The 18,715-nt window shown below is 39.2% G+C and overlaps 1 protein-coding gene across 1 annotated transcript in view; it reads right to left on the bottom strand.

Annotated features, from left to right (window-relative positions):
- The window catches only part of SERTAD2 (SERTA domain containing 2), a 108,417-nt gene extending 91,294 nt beyond the window's left edge, over positions 1-17,123 (bottom strand). Inside the window, exon 1 of the mRNA XM_032410844.1 lies at positions 16,710-17,123. The gene's annotated coding sequence lies outside the window, so the exon portion shown is untranslated. The remainder of the gene's footprint in view (positions 1-16,709) is intronic.
- Between the last annotated feature and the right edge of the window lie 1,592 nt (positions 17,124-18,715).

Genomic DNA, 18,715 nt, shown 5'->3' with positions numbered 1-18,715 from the left:
AAGGGCAAAAGAAAATAGGGACTGCATTCATTATATTCTTTCTTCAACTATCCATCACCTTCTGGGATGGCAGTCAAATCAGGAATAATATGCCAACAGATCATGTTTATAACTGGCATTGAAACTTTACTTCAGACAATAAATCTAGTGTATATCTTAACATTTGAACACTGAAGAAGGGACGTGGGAAATATTTTGGTACCTGAAGATGCATTTTCTTTGGTCCTGCTGTAAGCATAGCTGAAAAGAAGAGAAACTATGGCTCAGTAACAAATGAAGTGGAGGACGAATTCTGAGTTCTATTTTTGGCTCTGCTGCCGATTAACGTAAAATGCTAGGTCAAATACCTAGCCAAGGTGAGCCTTAGTCTCAGTATCTGAGAAATGGGGATGATAATAGCAAAGATTCGTTTCCAATTTTTAGGAAAACATAAGAGAAAAGAAGTTAACTCGCGGAAGTCTTGTGTAACATTACAATACACTACAGGAACTAGAAAATAATAAAAACACGGTCTGGGAATCCAGCCTGATATTGGCCAACTCCTTTGAGAGTTGGGGAGGAAAACGTGCTAAACAAGTAGGAAGTGTTATTAGCACTTCTTTCATTTTATAGTTAGACATAACAGTAGCATGAAAAATATGGCACCAGTTCAACTTTTTCAGGGCCAGTTCCAGCAAGTAACATTGGCCACATCTTCCTAAACACACCAAGAAACCTGAAAGGCCATCCCTGGGCTCCTCCTTAACATGGAATGAGTAAGGAAAAAAAAAAAAGGATGCCAGAAAACCCTGTAGAAAAATAGAGAAGTAGGTTTAGATTATACTTGAAAATGCCTGTTACTGGCTTCATTCCTTCAAGTGGTGAAGAATACTTGAACACACAAGTCAATGATGATGCAAAACAATGATAAAATGGTGGCACACAGGGGAACATTAATGGTCTGACAGTCACAGATGTTTTACAATTACAAGTATTTTATTGGCTGAACAGAGCAGTGATTACAGCAGAGCTTCAAACATCCTGAACCAGGACAAAGTTCATGAACTTTATTTTTAAAAGAAATAAAACTGCATATAAAGTAATGAAGTCCACTGATAAGGCAACCAGCAAGAGGAATAGTAAGAGAAACCAAATTGATAGTCATCCTCATACTTAATGTTTTCCCCTATCCAACCAACTTAAAACTCTAAAATCAACTATTTGGGATTTATTTTTGTTGTCTGGCCATCAAATTGACAGGATCACCATAAAGCACACTGAGAAAATGAGGGCATAAGAAGAGTAGACAGTTATAACTGAGTTTCTACTTGACACGTCGTGCTCTCACTGCCACAGTCCAGTACACCAAAACATCATCCGCTGCGTGGCACACTAGTTAGAAAAGTCATAACGGACATGCTTGCTGTGCATCTGCTTCATAAACTGCCTCGCTGGGAGTACGAAGAGTTCCAAGGACTCAATACACTAATGCTCGCAGGTGACTACTGAATCATTTCAACTTCGAAGACACACCTAATAGAAGAAAACTCAGATCCATCTCAGGAACTGACGGAACAGGACAGAACTTCTCTTTGCCAAGAATTTCTCGCTAGTCATAAACATGTCTCTTTTCTTCTCGTCACAGTAAGTTTGTACTAATACCTGCATCCAATATTCAAAAGTTAAAGAATAAGTATTCCAAAGTGCATTTCATTTTATATTCCTCAGGTAAGAAGCAGGGATACTGCTAGCTGGAACATCAACCACTTGGACCAAAAACCAAATGGAAAGTTTTCAAAAAGAGTAATTCTCACACCAACTATGCCTACAAGTGTACGAATGCCTAATAGAAGATGAAGCAGGAGCGCCTGGGTGGCTCAGTCGTTAAGCGTCTGCCTTCGGCTCAGGTCATGATCCCAGGATCCTGGGATCGAGCCCCCGCATCAGGCTCCCCGCTCCCGCTCCGCAGGAAGCCTGCTTTTCCCTTTCCCATCCCCTCCCCACCCCGGCTTGTGTTCCCTCTCTCGCTCTCTCTCTGTCAAAATAAATAAATAAAATCTTCAAAAAAAAAAAAAAGAAGATGAAGCAGAATAAGCAAGCAAAAGGCTTCCACTTTATTTTAGGAAATGGCAAATCCATTTCTTAAAAAAACACCTTCTTACTCATCAATTATTCAAAAATAAAAGTCACAGTTTCTGCAAAGGAAGTGAAACCTAGGTCACCAGAACAGCTGCCAGAGGCTGTAAGAAATGATGAGTAGATCACACAGACGAACAAAAAGCAGTGGCAACGAGCACCTCTCCTCCATCACCCCCAACATTGATTCTTTGTCCATCTCCCTGTCTTGTCATCACATGAGAGCAAAACATAAAAAAAAAAAAAAAAAAGAGTGGTCAAATGCCTTTATGTCTCTACTGATGATCCTAAATTAGCCCAAATAGAAAATGCTTCAGTTGTCATGATACTGCTCTTACGGTGCATAAGTACTGCAAAGAACAAAACCAAAAATTCATGACCCATGTCCGTGGTAGCACACTCACCACTTGGTAGTCACTATGTTAGCGATAACATGTGACAGGAGCCGCTGTGTAACTTGACCATGCCGAGAAGACAGGATCATCCCCGTACTACCAGGTTTTCATGCTCAGTTGGGAGAAAGATGGGCTGCACCACCAGCAGAGTCCATGACTTGGTTCACAATAAATCTAAATGTATGGCTAATTACAGACAAATTTTCTGACAATCAAGTTTTTCAAACATAACACAATTCCAATACTCTCAAATGACCCTTCGCTTTTGTCCAGCTACAATTTTTTTAAAAATCACTTCTCAAACTCAAGTTGACCATACGTATCCCCAAATACTTCATGACTCAGTCACATAGCATATAGTTAAAGATGTATAAACTGAATGGCACAATGCTCAATATAGCAAAATGGACTCATAGCCCTAAAATTTTCCATGGCACTGGGTCTTCCAGAAATAATAACAAAAATTATTCTCCAAGTATAATCTCTTTTCCAAATAATTTTTAAAAGCCACTGTAAATATATTATTCTTAGCTGGTCAAAAATTTTTCATTGATCATGCTGTGATTTTCAGTCAAAATAAGAACTCCATATGTAAAGTGAAAACAATAAATGATCTGGGACAAAAGCAGTGTGCCCTCAGAATCTATTCCATACAACTTTAGACCCCACACATAAGAAGCTCCAAGCAGAATACAGAAATGATAGAATCAAGAAAGAAACAAAGAAAGCTCTGGCAATTACTCTATCATTAAAGTCCTGAGTAAAAGAAGCAATTAATGCACTGCTCTCCAACCCACTATCACTTAGATTTGTGTTCCATTCTCTCAAGAAGCACAGTTGAAACATTTCTCAGTAGGGAGTTATAAAAGTTGAGTCAATCCCAACTGCTTAGCCTTGATTGTTTTTTACGTGCCTGATTGTCTGAAGACAGGAATACATGCCGATCTAACTACTAATCCCGGCAATTAGTATGGCCAACTGTATAGCTATGAACAAATGTTTCCTACGTATGACTCCTCACATCATGGCAAAGCCAGCCTGACTCTAGTTAGGAAATTAAATTTTAGTTTCAGCTTTTGGATCTCGATCTTTGCTTTCTTTTCATTTCTTTTTTTTTTTTTTTTAACACTGGGTAGTGGAAATAAAAATAAAATCTGGTATTAGATGGGAAACAACAGCCATTTCACTTTTCATTTTAGCCTCTGAGCTACTGGTAGCAAACCTTAACTAAACAGTAAAAGCATTTGTTACACAGCAAAGGGAATCCTGTCCAAAAGGCTTTCCGGCAAGGTACTAAAATTAAAAATCTGCCCAAACAAAACCAAGTTTCATGAGTTATAATCACATGTCACCCTTTTTTTTAAAGAAACCAATAGCAGATTGAGGAAATGCAATAGAAATTTCAAACTTTTTTTTCCAAAACTCTAGCACTTTTAACTAAAGTTATAGCCACAGCATCCCTTATCTGGCTTCTTTAATAAAATGATAATTTATTTCAGAGTTCTGCTTTGATTGTGCTGCTTCATAATTAAACATTTATAGAACCTTCATTTGAGATGTATAAAAAGCATCAACACACACTTAAATAGTTCCTTTAAAAAATATCCCTCTGGGGGTGCCTGGGTGGCATAGTCAGTTGGGCGACTGACTCTTGGTTTTCACTCAGGTCGTGTTCTAGGGTCGTGGGATTGAGCCCCGCTTTGGGCATGCACTCAGCGCAGAGTCTGCTTGGAGTTCTCTCTCTCTCTCCCTCTGCCCCTCCCACCCTCACACATGTGCTCTCCCTCTCTCTCTGAAATAAATACATCAATCAATCAATCAATCAATAAAAATAGAAAATATCCCTCTGGCTGAAATGATTCATGCCAGCAGAAGGTTTGAATTATGGATGGAACCACTCAAAATATGACCATTTTCAGTATTCACAGAGCCGACTAGATCAATAGATGCTTCATCAACAAAATTAAAGACAAAGTAAAAAAACTGTAACGGAAAAAAGATGAGCCAAGGTTCAGCATCTTCCAAGTCAGGAGAGACACCGGGCTTGTCACCATTCTTCAATTTTCTCGCCATGGAGGTCAGCAGGAATTCAATATTTTACTTGAGGGGTCAAGAAGAAGCAATAACTTCCCTTTAAGAGTGATCCCATCGTTTAGGAAGAAAATTAAAAAACAAGGTGGTGATCTTCCCGCGTGATTGGGTTATAATAATTTTGCAGAACTTCACAGGTGTTTCAGAAGTGCTTTAGAAATTCCATAGGGAGAAAAATATGACAATCCTTCTCTACATATTTTGAAAAGGGCATGCCTGAACAAAGACCCTCCAGTGTTCACACATATTGGAAAACACCATTTTGGAAGATGACTTTCTCACGGTGGGTGAAAGAAGGTTCAAGACCAAACAATCAAAAAAAAAAAAAAAAAAAGATTTGCTGGTAAACAAGACACAATTCTTTTTAGAAAGTAGGTTCTGAAGAAGTCAGAGTTGCTAAACTACGATGATAAGCCTAGATTTGCCCAAAGTATCAAAGATCTGGTCTATCCTGGACAAATAAGATACTGTATTTCAAATATAGCATTTTATTTTGCTGACTTTTTCAGAGGTCATGGTGCATTTATTTTAATAAAAGGGGAAAATCTATCTCAACCGTGTTGTTTTTACAGATAGTGACATTAAAGAGATTTTTGCTCACATTTGATCCGGATCTTGATAAATACATACCCACAGTTGACAGTTTCCCTTCCCTGGCTCTGCAATAATATAAAGTGAAGTTGAAATATATAAGGAAAAATAAGATGGGTCAAAATAGGTTAATGGAGGGTATCTGACCAATCTGCAAAGTTCACATAAAATGTTTTGCCTTACATACTGAGGTGAGAGGACACGCAAGGGACCAGTTAAGGGAGAGTCACTTATTATGTGCTTACTAGTATGTAGTGTGGCAGTGTCAAAAGAAGACAGAATTTTTTATAAGATGAACAGGAGAGAAATAAAATAGGAATTAGCATTATTAAACATCAGCTTTGTGATTGTTGCTTTACTTATTTTATGTCAGTTGATAATCACAGAAGTAGACATCATTGTTCTTATTTTACAGCAAAGAAAACTGAGGCTTGGAGGAGTAATGAACATTGTTAGTGGTATACCCCACGTCCGTTCCTCCCTTCTTCTCCCTAAGAAAACCCTAATCCAAGTCACTGGTCCAGAAGTGGGTAGAGATGTCCAATCAGACAGAAAGACGGACAGTCCACACCTGTGGGGAGGTTTCTGACTTCATCTGAATCCCATAACATATGGATGTGAACCAGCTTGAGGAAGGAGCCCAAAATAAAGTTGGAGCTGGTAAGGAGTCTGGCACAGCAGGAAGATGCTAAGAACCTAAACTACAGAATTGACCAACCACGGAACCTGTCCTACCTCTGGATTTCTTGTGAAATAATAAATCTCCTGATCACTCCAGTGAGCCTGAAGGTAGTTTCTGACAGCGTCCTAACTGATACAAGAATTTTATTTCTCCAAGGTCACCTGCAGTAAATGGCAGAGCAAGTGTTTGAACCAACATCATTCTGGCTTGAGACTGGGCTTTTTCCACTAAACCGCACTGTGGCATGAACTCTGGTAAGTGTTTTTTCTCATGACATGATCATGCGATGTGAGAGCTAGGAAGGATCTTACCTCACCATACATTAGGAAAATGCATTTACCTCATCAAAAGGTTTTAAGCAAACACAGAGGAGAAACATATCACTAGCAAGAATTCCCAGAATTTCATATTCTGAAGAACTTCTCATTTCATATGCATTTAATTTTTAGTAGAATATGAATTCATATGCCTTTAATAAGTGGAACTGAGCTCTTAAAGAGCATTCTAAGTTATTATTAATTTTCTTAGGTGTGATAATGGTATTGTGGTTATGTAGGAGAATGTCTTTATTCCCAGAAGATGTATACTGAAGCATTTAATGGTAAAGAGTCATGATGTCTGAAACTTATTTTCACATGGTACAATAAAGTATGTATGTAGAGAAAAAAAGGAAGAGTGAGCCATAAAGCAAACACAGCAAAAGGTTAATAATTACTGAGTCTAGGTAGAGAGAATATGGGTGTTTGTTGACTTACTCTTCCAAGTTCTCTACATGTTTGAAAGTTTTGCAGTAGAAAGTTTGAGTGTGGGGGAATATGGTGTGGGAAATAGTGTGGATGTACATTGGAATAATCTGGGGACTTAAAAAAAAATACTTAAATGAGGGCCTCACCCCGGGGTTGTGTGAGGTAATCCTAATGTGTATCATTGGTATGGTAGAAAGAGCCTGAACTTTGAAGTCACAACTCGGATAGTCCCAATCCTGTTAAGACTACTCTGAAAATTTTTCTAGACTATTTTTTATTCATGAAAAATCATCAGTGTTTTAAACTTAAGCATTAATCCAACAATAAAGAAATTTCCCTGAAACATACATTGGGTGACATAAGGAATATTCAATTAATAGTAAACCATCACTAACCCTTCTGTGCTGTGCTCAAGACCATGGGGCATGAAGAGTGGAGCAGACTTAGTTCTTCCTAAACAAATCTACTCATAGAGTCTATGGTTTCACATGCCAAAATTCAGTTTATAAAAATGAAAAAAAAAAAAGGAACAATATTTAAGAGGAAGCATTAAGCTATTTAACCTCTTTTAAGAAAAAGGTCTTACCAAAATCATGTTCTTTACTCCAGGCCAAAGATGAGTCATAATCCGTTAAACTATAAGGAAAGGAGGACTTCTTGAAAAATACACAACTCCAATTCTCTAAGTTCAAATGTGTGCAATTTACTTAAAGATACTCCAGTGAGTCTTACATATGGAAAAAAGCTCTCTAAGGTCCCATATCTAAATTTCAGCTGGCGCATAGGCCTCCTTAGTTCTATTTGTCTTCCTTAAAATATATGTGTCTGGGGTATGGGATAGAGGTGAATAAATGGTAGATAAAATAAAAGGAGAAATAAAAAAACAAATGACAAACTTTAAAAATATAATTCTTATAATAGGGATTTTATCTTGAAAATATACCTTATGACTTAAGTGGCTTTTTAAAAAGTTTTATTGATATACAATAAATGCACAGATTTAAAATGTGTAATCTGGTAAGTTGTGACATATGTATATACCCCTGAAACCATCATAGCAATCAAGATAATGAACATAACTATCCTAGGCAGCCTTTCCAATCAAAGAGATGTGTGACGGTTCTTGCCCAGATATAGTTTTCAGGAAAAGAAATTTTTTTTTTCCTTTAAAGATTTTATTTATTTTTATTTGTCAGAGAGAGAGAGCACAAGCAGGGGGAGTGGCAGGCAGAGGGAGAAGTAGGCTCCCTGCTCAGCCTATGTGGGGCTTGATCCCAGGACCCTGGGATCATGACCTGAGCCGCAGGCAGATGCTTAACCAACTGAGCCACCCAGGTGTCCCCAGGAAAAGAAATTCTTGATAGAAATTGTTATTTAAAATAACAACAACAATAACAACAATAAAGAAATCTATACACAAGTGTCCAAATACTTTCAACAACAGATAAAATATACATTGATGTTTTGGATTTTTTTCCCTCTAATTTAATCTAAGAGACAAGCATTTGATGTATTATTCTATCTTAGATTTAGGTCCAAATAAACAAACAAGTGTACTCTAAAAACAAAGAAATTCTTGGGCGCCTGGGTGGCTCAGATGGTTAAGCGTCTGCCTTCGGCTCAGGTCATGATCTCAGGGTCCTGGGATCGAGTCCCACATCGGGCTCCCTGCTCCTTGGGAGCCTGCTTCTCCCTCTGCTTCTCTCTCTCTGTCTCTAATGAATAAATAAATAAAATCTTTAAAAAAAAAAAAATAAATAAATAAATAAAATCTCTTTAAAAAAAAAAATAAATAAATAAATAAAAAATAAAAACAAAGAAATTCTTAATATTTTCAAATACCCAGGGAAATGAAAACAAAAGCCATAGGCACACAGCATTATGTTTGAGAATTTAAATACACACATGTATCAAGAATTTTGGCTAATTCTGAAGCAAAACAATTTAGAAAGATTACATCTACATATTATAGCAATACATACAGACTTCCTAAATTTGGCATATTAGGTCCAGAGCATGCCTATGTCACAGGTAGGGCTGCTCCAGGCAAAACTAAGGAAGAAAGTGTATCTCCAGTAACCGACAAAAGCCTCTGTCTACCCTTCTTTCCTCCCTTCTCAGTGTTGCTTCCGCTTTTCAGGAAACTCCCCTTGTTTACAGGGCCCTCATTAATATATCAGTCTTCCTAAAACTATGGAAGAATTTGTGGCCCCAAGAACCTAAACCATATCCACAGTATCTATATATATTCCATTCTCAGGCACAGTTTCTGCTTCCCACAGGCATTGCTAGTGAATCAAAGAAATGGCCAGGATGTGGGCTTCGTTCCCTCTCCTTTCCCTTCCTTGCTGAGCAGTTGCAGTAGCTAGAAAGGGGACTGCACTACCCTTAGGGGCCTAAGGCACAAAGAAAGCCTGCTAATCATTTTTGCCCCAACTGAACAGGACAGATGGGAGTCCCATGAAGGCCAGCCAGGGCCTCCAGAAGGCAAGTCCATTGGACCTAGGACTCAGCTTACTATTGCGGCCCACAGGAGACTTCCCACCAACCTACATCCCATATTGCCTAATACAAGAGAGTTAATGTTCATGTGGGGATCTTTTGTCTCCCCAAATGGACTGTGAACACCATTATGAACAGGTGCCATGTCTTATTAGTCTCTGATAACCCCAAGCACTTGGGACATGTATCAAATATTTACAAATAAAAATTTAAAAATAATTATATGATATATCATATTAATGCTATTTGTACTGCAAAAACACTGAGATATATCTAATGTCTGGGGTGGAAATGTATACTAAGGGTTTTATTTGTTTCTTTAAGAAATTACATGGTTTTGACAATCAGGGAAACAAAAAATTAGTTCTTTACGTACACTAGACAGAGCAAACTTAAGATTTTCTTGTTAATTGTGCAATATAGCTGAGATGACTACATTTCCATTGCGCAATTTTCAGCGTTACACATTTTTTTCAGGCTCTGTCACAAAGAAAACAAAGCAAAGGGAGAAAACAACTTTAAAAGTGTAAAGAAGAGGTGCCTGGGTGGCTCAGTCAGTTAACCATCTGCCTTCAGCTCAGGTCATGATCTTGGGGTCCTGGGATCGAGCCCTGCATAGGGCTCCCTGCTCGGCAGGGAATCTGCTTCTCCCTCTCCCTCTGCCTTCTGCCCTCCGCCCCCCCCCGCTTATGTGGGCCCTCTCTCTCTTTCTCTCTCTCTCAAATAAATAAATAAATAAATAAATCTTTAAAATAAATAAATAAATAAAATTGTAAAGAAAACCAAGGAGAAATTTCAAACCCTAACCACTGGTAGGTTTCCCAGGGTTCATAAATGAGGATGATTTCAGGATTTCTAGTGGAAACATCCAGCAGTATTATAGGTGTTTAATATTTCAACTCAAACTCAAATGATAATTGTCCATTCAAATGGAGTTTTGTTTCAGGAGTTAGGATTCCTTTTATACCAAGTCGAAGGACATAAAATCCATATGAAGAAATCTTACTTTTTTTTCAGAATATTACACAATGTTTAGTTATGACTACTCCATATAGTAAATAACAAGCTCTATACACACCACAATGGTTTGGAATTTAATTTCTACAAGGACAGGAATATTTGTCTCTTTCTGCTGTTATATATGTGCCTAGTAAGAATAGCTGATACACAGTAAGCGTTCAGTAAATATCTGTTGAATGAACAGAATAAATGAATGAATGGAAACCAGGAATGGGATATAGGTGTGCAAAAAAAGAAAAGATCAAATTTTTCATGAGGCATAGGTTTCACAAAGTACAATTTCTGGAAAAATCTCTTATTTAATCAACTCTAAAATGCAGTTTATCTAACCTTATATTTGAATTGTTTAAATTAAAAAGTAACAATGAACTGTTTGTTATCTAAATCAAAAGGAGGAGTCATTTTGTTTAATCAAATTGAAAGGTTTTCTGCTACTGATGTCTGAATAATGTCAGATATTTAGGGAAACTGTTAAACATTCTCTCCAAATCAATGGATTTGGGTCCTTAGGAAACTTTCTACTCAAAGGATTTTTATGTAAATCTTTTTTGTTTAAAAATCCATATTCATTTTCATACCCTTTGATTTTCTGGGTGAAAAGAACCCTTAAAATCAAAACAAAAGTTAACTCAAAGGGATACATTTCATTTGAGTTGAAGCCATGGAAGACAATAAAGCTGATGGTTACTTCACCAGGAACCATTAATCATTCAACAATGGTGAACCCTGGAAAACCTCACAGTGGACATGGTCTGATGTTCTGTCTGGTTTTAAGGAGTTAACAACAAAACAAAACAAAGGAGCTGCTCTTCCCGTCTAATGTGATGTTCTCAGGCCAGCCACCCCCAACATGGTCAGGTGGCGATGGTCATTGCTGAGACAGCTCCGGAGCTCACCAGCGCCCTGGACACGGAGCAAAAGGAGGACAACAAGGCTGGGATGTTTGAGACGTTTCAAGGTAATGTGGACAGAAAAAAATGCTGTGGGTATCCCCCAATAAAAGAGATTAACAGAAAAAGCAGTAAATAATAAATATGTCACAGTTTTCCCTTTTCACCACCTCACGTAAGCTAAAACTTGGTTGTAGGTTTACAAAATAGCTCCTCAAGTCTTGTGTAGATAAGATGATCAGAGAGCTCATCTGCTGAGATAAGGCAGAGCAAATTTTCTATACAGAAAATTTTATATTTTGCCTCAGTCTCATAAAAGCAGACTGAACTAAATGAAAACTCCTACTCCATACCTTATACAGAGGCAAAGGCAAAAGAGAGCTAAAGAAAAAACCTGCTGTGATTGAGGAAAAGAAACCAATGCAAAAAGAAGATGGGAGCAAATAAGAAAGATGCTGCATTAAAGGAAAGACAAACTCGTGGAAACTCTAAGAAAATTGAAAACAATGGTAGGACAAAGGGAAGAGGGTAGTGAAAAACAGATCAAATTTAAGTAAAGAATGGACTGTTTTGATCATTTTATTTAATATGTTAAAAGTAAACATTCAGTACTATATAGAGTTATACATACCACCACACAAAATCATAAACACCAATGTAGACTTCAAGTTCAAAAGTGGAGAAGAAAGCTAATCGTTCCAAGTTTCTGTCAGTTGGAAACTGAACAATAAGGACAAAAGGACAATATATTTTTAAAAGTTGCTTTCTGTTTAGCAACCTTGCATCTGAGGATCATTGTTCCCTATACTTAATATTAAATGGAATAAATATTATTTCTAATATGTCCCACTTGTCTTAATAGGTCTTACTCTGAGTACACTAGAATTTCATTTCCACTTAAAAAAAGTGAGTAACATCATGAGGTTGTGACCACTCTTCTCTAATAACCAGGGAGAGGAAAAGCTAAATTCAAAAAAACTTACATAATGTGCTAACTCTGGGCTTTTGACTTTTAAAGACGGCTAACTCATTTTTAGGGACAGAAGAAAAAAAAAAAAAACTAGTTGCTTAACACACAGCCTTTCTACACGTGTCTTCACTCACCTTCCCAAATAAAAGATTAGCTGGAATAAATGAAATCCTCCAAGCCACTATACATATTCTGAAATGTGCACATTTCACATTTGAGGTACAAAATAAATGAGCATAAGGAGAGGTCCTACAGCCAAGTAATCCTTTTGAAATTTGAAAGTAAATAATGTGATTAATTTTTCTCTTTGAATATAACTTCTAATGGAATCTGATATATCTGAACATTTTTTTTCCTGCAATGCATGAGCAGGTTTTACAAGCTTTAACTTAGTAAAATGAGTTATCTCGTCGATACATACTTTGTTCTTCAACATCAACATCTGCTATAACTCAGGATACACCAAAATTCAATGTTAACATTGAAATCCCATTCAATTAAACCAAAGTTCCTTGTCTCTTTAAAAGGTACCTTACATATTCTTGTGAACACACCAGTAAGAAGTCTCTTCAAATACAAAGTTAAAAGGAAAAATGCCCTTCAGACAAAAGATCTAAAAGGTTACAATTTTTAAATAATGGTAAATAAACATCCATTTCTAAATGCTAATGTTTATTTTGTATTTGCTTGCATTTTGCCCTTCTCCAATGCTTTTAAAAAGCACTTACAACCCCTACAAAGTCCTCTCAGAGTGAGGGCAGAGTAACTGCCTTCCCTCTTCCCATTGAAAGGATAAGAACATGGGGAGTAGTGGAAGTGAAGTGTACGGCTCAAGGTCACGTGCCAATCAGTAGCACTGCTCAGTCTAGAACTCCATGGACCTCAATTCTAAGTCTGTCAATAGATAATGCATATATTATTTCCCCTCCTTTTGATCACTAGCAGAGTACACAATTATCCATTTTCTTAATGTTAGAAGACAAGGATAGAAATCACAAGTCCTAAAAGTTATTTCCATCCCTCTCTCCTCTTCTTTCCACACAGTTCTTCATCAGAAACATTGCTTTTTTAAAAGTTGGAGACATCATATACATCTGTAAAATGCTAATAAATACTCCAATGCCTTCACAAAAATGTCAATGATATGAGAAAGAGAAGGAGAGAATGAACTACTAAGAGGCCTTTCCTGTACTTTCCCCTGGCCCAATGAGTCTTCTAAGGACATACTAGAGATATGAGCTACAGAAACAATGTCATGATAAAATGTGTCAAGCGAAAAATAAGCAACTTCCCATCTCACAGACCAGACACTTAAGTGTAGTTTCTGAGTCCATAAGTCAATGTTTTTAAGTTTCATTTGAGATAGGCTGCTTTAAAAATACATGGGAAAAAAAAAGTGCAAGTTTACTAAATTGATTGTTTTAGCCAATAAAAATGCAATATATTCAGCTAAATGGGGTAACTGATGATTTAGTTAAAGAAAGGATTATGTATACAGAGTTATCCACGGTGTAGTAGATAGTTCACGTATTTGAAAAGTTTTAAACAATGTTATGAAACACTGTACACTCCTGAGTAGATCAGTATTCAGGTTTTTTTGCTGAGGATATCTCTTTCATGAAAGCCATTTCTTGCATTTTATAATTTCAGAGGGCACAATAATTAAATTGCATTTTATTGACAAGTAAAACAGAATGATTCTAGAAACGAAGCAGCTGGTAGGCCCCATCAATTTTCCTTATTTAAAAAAATATATTCCCCAATTGTGCAATGCCTATTAAGTGTGCACTGAAGTTTAAAGTTTAAGGGTTTTACTTACTAATTGCATATACCTCCTTTATGATTCCTATTACACTATTTACTACAGCTATTTCAAAAGTTAATTATTTATTAAGACTGCTCAAGAAAAAAGAGTCTCACTCTTGAATGGAAAGAGAAATAAGATTTGGACCTTAAGGAAATGATGTTGCTTTATTTTCACAGTGTGAGTCTGATAAATTCTCTTTATTATTATTAATTCTGGCCCGGCTAGCTCAGTCGGTAGAGCATGAGACTCTTATTATTAATTCTGAAGCCAATAACAACATCATATCATCATTTGGGACATTCAAAATAGAATCTGTATAATTCATATTAATTGTAATAACATCCAACTTAGTGACAAAGTTTGGGAGACAGAAAGTCTTACAATAAAAAACGGACATGTCAGATGACAAACAAAGATATTCAGTATGCACTTTTCAGACTATTTCAAGTTTAATTTTCAAAATGAAAAGTATGTTCTTAATAAAACGTAAGTTATACTGTAATTCCCCTCACTCTCTATTTACAAAAATAATAATTGAGAATGTAAAAATTCAATTCAATACTAATAATAGTATTCTCCATACTATCACTTATGTTATTCAACTACTCATAAACAACTTGAGAATAACAGTATTTAATTTATTATACAATATCCATTAAGCTTCTTTATGTACCCAACACTCTGCTAGGCACCAGAGATTAAATCACAAATGAAACACTATTCTCACCCTCAAAAAACTTTCTGTTTAGTAGAGGAGAAAATCACGGTTAACAGCAAATGTGTGATAGGTACCATTATAATAGAGGTATATACAATCTGTTATGCAAATCTAAATGAAAGAGGGACTGACTCAACTCATCTAATAACTAAATTTCATAAAGACCCATATAAACTCCAGTTTAAAAGTATAAATCCAACAAAACATCATGCATAATGATAAGAATTCTGCTTATTTCATTGATGGCAATAAATCTTTATCATTACCAAAAATTTACCTCTAAAAAATATAGCCATCCATGTTTCAAGACATACAAGGAACAAAAGAGAATTAAATTTGAAAAGACATACCAAACACTAGTCAAGACCTTTGCATAAATTAACTCACTCTAACCTCACAATAACCGTATGAAGCAACTGCTGCTATTATTCCCATTTTACAGATGAGGAATCTTAAGTTAACTTGACCAAGGTCACAAAGATAACAAGAGGAAATTCTGGGACTTGAACCTAAAGAGCTTGGTTCTGAAGGCCACACTTAGAATCACTACACCTCCCTGCAGATGGTGATGATGATGGGACAGCTAACACCCAATGCTCTGTGACATGCACTCTCTTATTTACCTTTATAGCAACCCTTTGAGGAAAAGTCATCCCTTCCATTTGCAGGAGAAAACCAGCACAGGCCAGGTTTGAAACTTGCCCAAGGTCAGACAGCCATCAAGGGTAGGCGGCAAGATTCAAACTCAGGCAGCAGGGCTCCACTGTGCTAGAAGGCCTCTCAATGATTCAGTCTTAGACTCATGAAAAAGGCCATAGAAAATATTTATTAAACAATTCCAAAAGGCTTTGTATAAGTCTTCTAAACACTTTGAAAGGTTTTGGGGCTTATGACAAGCATTTCCTTACGATAGCTTTTACATTTGAGTCAACATTACTACTTTGGGTTGATCATAAACACATTTCTGCTCTTTAAAAAGAAATCTTTCTGTAGAAACTTGGCAGATTTCAGTACAGGAACAGTCTATTCTTTAAAATTAAATTTAGTAACAACTTATTCTGGTTAGTCTGAAAGAGAAGGAGAGAATGAACTACTAAGAGGCCTTTCCTGTACTTTAATATTTCAAAACATGTTTGGTTTGGCCTAATTTGAATCTTGTGGACAACTAGACCAGAACTTGATTCAAAAAGAGTATTTCTGAATTTTTAAATTTTTAAATAGGCTGAATTCTCACAAGTGACCTCAGAAGCCGATTCAGAGTAACTATTTCTCATAATTTTTACTTTTATCTCAAATTAAATATTAAAGATGCATAAGGCAAATATTAAAGATGCATATATTCTCATAAAGCATATATGGGCAGCAGGTACCTGTACCTTTGAGTCACCCACAACCAAGGAACAAAATTAAATTTTACAAAATTCTGTAGCATGACATTGCTTAAGAGCAATGAAGTATACCAAAAAATGGATATCAAAAGAAAAAAAAATCCATATTTATCCTTAACACATCCCACTGTGCCCTGGGACTGAGAAGTAAAAAATTCTGTGTGGTAATGCCTTGCTTGAATAGAGGTGAGATAAAGATGAAGTGTCAAGCTGGATTTCCATCTTACCTTGCTTTCCTCCAACAGGTTCAAAGACTTCATAGTCTTTAATACTGAATTCATATTTTTTTCAAAAGGAAGCCCATAAAACTATTTTAAAATAAAAATACTAAGCCATGCCACTAGGCAACCTGTCTTCCCTTGCTCTATCCCCACACATTCAAATTAGAAATATCTTTTGCTTTGCCTTTATTAAATAAAAGTTTAACTTTGATTTAGAGTAAAATGTACCCATTAGACGTTTTACACTTTTTGCAGGTCAGAGTCTATCAGATCCCATCGCTGACTATTACCGCTCACTAAGCATCCTAAAGACAGAAAACATGCCATTACCGCTCATTTTATAAGCGTTATAATGCCCCGATGGTGGAAGTCTGGCAATACCTAGAAAATACAGCAAAGCTGGTGAATAAGGAGTCGAGGGGCGGAGGGAAGAGGGAGCGAGGGAGGGAGGCAGTCGCCACCTCAAATCCACGCCGGACCAGGAACCTCCAGCCCACAACGTGATCCCTGCCCTCCCCAAAGTGGACCGGCTACATTTTTCCAGATCCCCCCAAAACCCAAGACGGTACTCACCCTTCTGCGAAGAAGTCGGCACCGGGTCCAGCTCCGAGACGGGTCGGGGTGGCAGCGAGGGAGGGGACGTCTGGGCTGTGGGCGGGGGGTGTCGGTGCGTCACTCGAGTGCGGGACGGTGAGTTCGAGGGGTGGGAGCGGAGAGGAGCAGGGCAATCAAGTCACCGCCGAAAAAGGAGGAGGGGGAACGGAGGTGGGGGTGGAGAGCCCCTTCCCTAAAATAAACCCACCGGCCCCTGCGACCCCCTGCCCCAGGGAGGGAAAATAAATCAGGGGAAATAATGGACTGACAAATCTCTAAAACGACGAGGAGCGAGGAACAGACTTTAATTTAAAGGGGGGAAATTGAGCGAGGGCTGGAGGGGAGATAGAGAGAAGTGGCTCTGGATCTATCCCATGCCTTTGCAGTCCCCAAGCAGAGGCGGCTGGCAGAGGGGAAGTTGCAGCGGCTCCTGAGGAGAGGGAGGAGGAGGAGGAGGTTACACCGTAACAAGTACAGACAGACAGCCATGGATCAGAGGGGCGCTTCGAGCAGGGGCGGCCGCGGCGGGGCGAGCGGCGGCGGTAGCACCCCCTGCTCGCTCGCTCAAGACATTTAATTGGATTGATGGGTTGTGCAGTGACTCACAGACTTTACAGAGTCGTATAGCAGTCCCCGCCCAGCTGGACAGGGGAGATGCGGCGGGGACGGGCGGGGAAAGGGGGCCGAGGAAGAGCCGGGAGGGGAGGAGGCGACTGAGAGGGCGAGGCGTTGGGGGGGCGGGGAGCGGAGCGGAGCGAGTGGCGAATGGCGAATCCCGCCGCTCCGACGGGCGTGGGCGTCGGCCAATCACGGCGCGACTCCATAGGCGGCTGGCTTCTCCCCTGGCCCAATGAGTCTTCTAAGGACACTGCCGCGAAGGGGGCGGGGGAAGTGGAGTGGGGGGTGGGGAGAGGTGGGTGGACGTTGAAGTGGGGGGTGGAGGGAAAGATGAGGCGCCGGAGACCGGCGGAGTCACTCTGCCCTCCTAGCGCCAGAAGTGCGCCTTCCGCCAATCCGAAGACTGCGTGGGGGTGATGGACACAAGCGTGTGACCAATGAGGAGGAGAAGGTGCCGCCCCGATCCAGAGGGGAAGGAGTGGGCGGGCAAACGCCTTCCCCTCCCTCCCGCCCGGTTCGGGTCAGTCACGCAAATAACAGTGTGAGGGCTGGGGCTGGGCGGAGGAAGGGGGGGCGACGGAGGGGCCGCGCTGCTGGCGGCGTGACAGCGATAGGGACTGGCTGTGCTGCCGACTCCGCACCGGCAGGAGGAGGCGGCGGCGGAGGCTGGCTCCTTACTCAGCTTGCAGGCTGCTTCTGCAGCTCTGCCTCTGCCTTGCGCTGCTGGGGAGACCCTGCAGCCAAACCCCACTCCCGAGGGGCAACCAAATTTGGAGTGAAACGGATCAGAACTTTGCCCCATATCCCTGCAGTGCCCACTCTGAGAGACAGCTCCTTGTGACGTCCTGCGGAGCCGTGCTCTGGGATCTGAGGAAGCTGGAAGCCCGAGACCCGAGGCTTGGCAATGGCATTAGCCTCTTTGCTTGCCTGTTTTCTGGGGAAGTCAGGGTAGGGTGTGGACAGGTTGAAACAGCTCCCGAATACATACCATTTCTTTATTGAGCTTCTGGAAAAGGCCCTTCTTAACCTGGCAGGAACGAAGCTGTATGGGCTTTGCTTTTTAAATGTGTATATGCCTTACCTTCCCTCCCGCACTACTCTTTCTCCCACTTCTTTGCCCACCCTCCTTACCTGGTACTCTGATGGCAGTGGTAGGGAGCGCTCACTGCTGGATCTTCTCACTGCTCATTCCCAGGAGCTATGGCTTTTTCTCCATTTCTTGCCTACTGTCCAGTGATCATTTTACAGCCCTTAACACTTTCCACGCACTTTTACTTGGAAGTAACTTTAATTACCAGTAAACCTGACTAGAGATGCTCACAAAAGCAAAGACACTGGCAAAAATCCACTTTCTTTCCCACAAGGTA

This window comes from Phoca vitulina, unplaced genomic scaffold (genome assembly GCF_004348235.1).
Source record: "Phoca vitulina isolate PV1807 unplaced genomic scaffold, GSC_HSeal_1.0 scaffold12, whole genome shotgun sequence".
Taxonomy (NCBI): Eukaryota; Metazoa; Chordata; class Mammalia; order Carnivora; family Phocidae; genus Phoca; species Phoca vitulina.
This window is presented reverse-complemented; position numbering and strand designations above follow the sequence as displayed.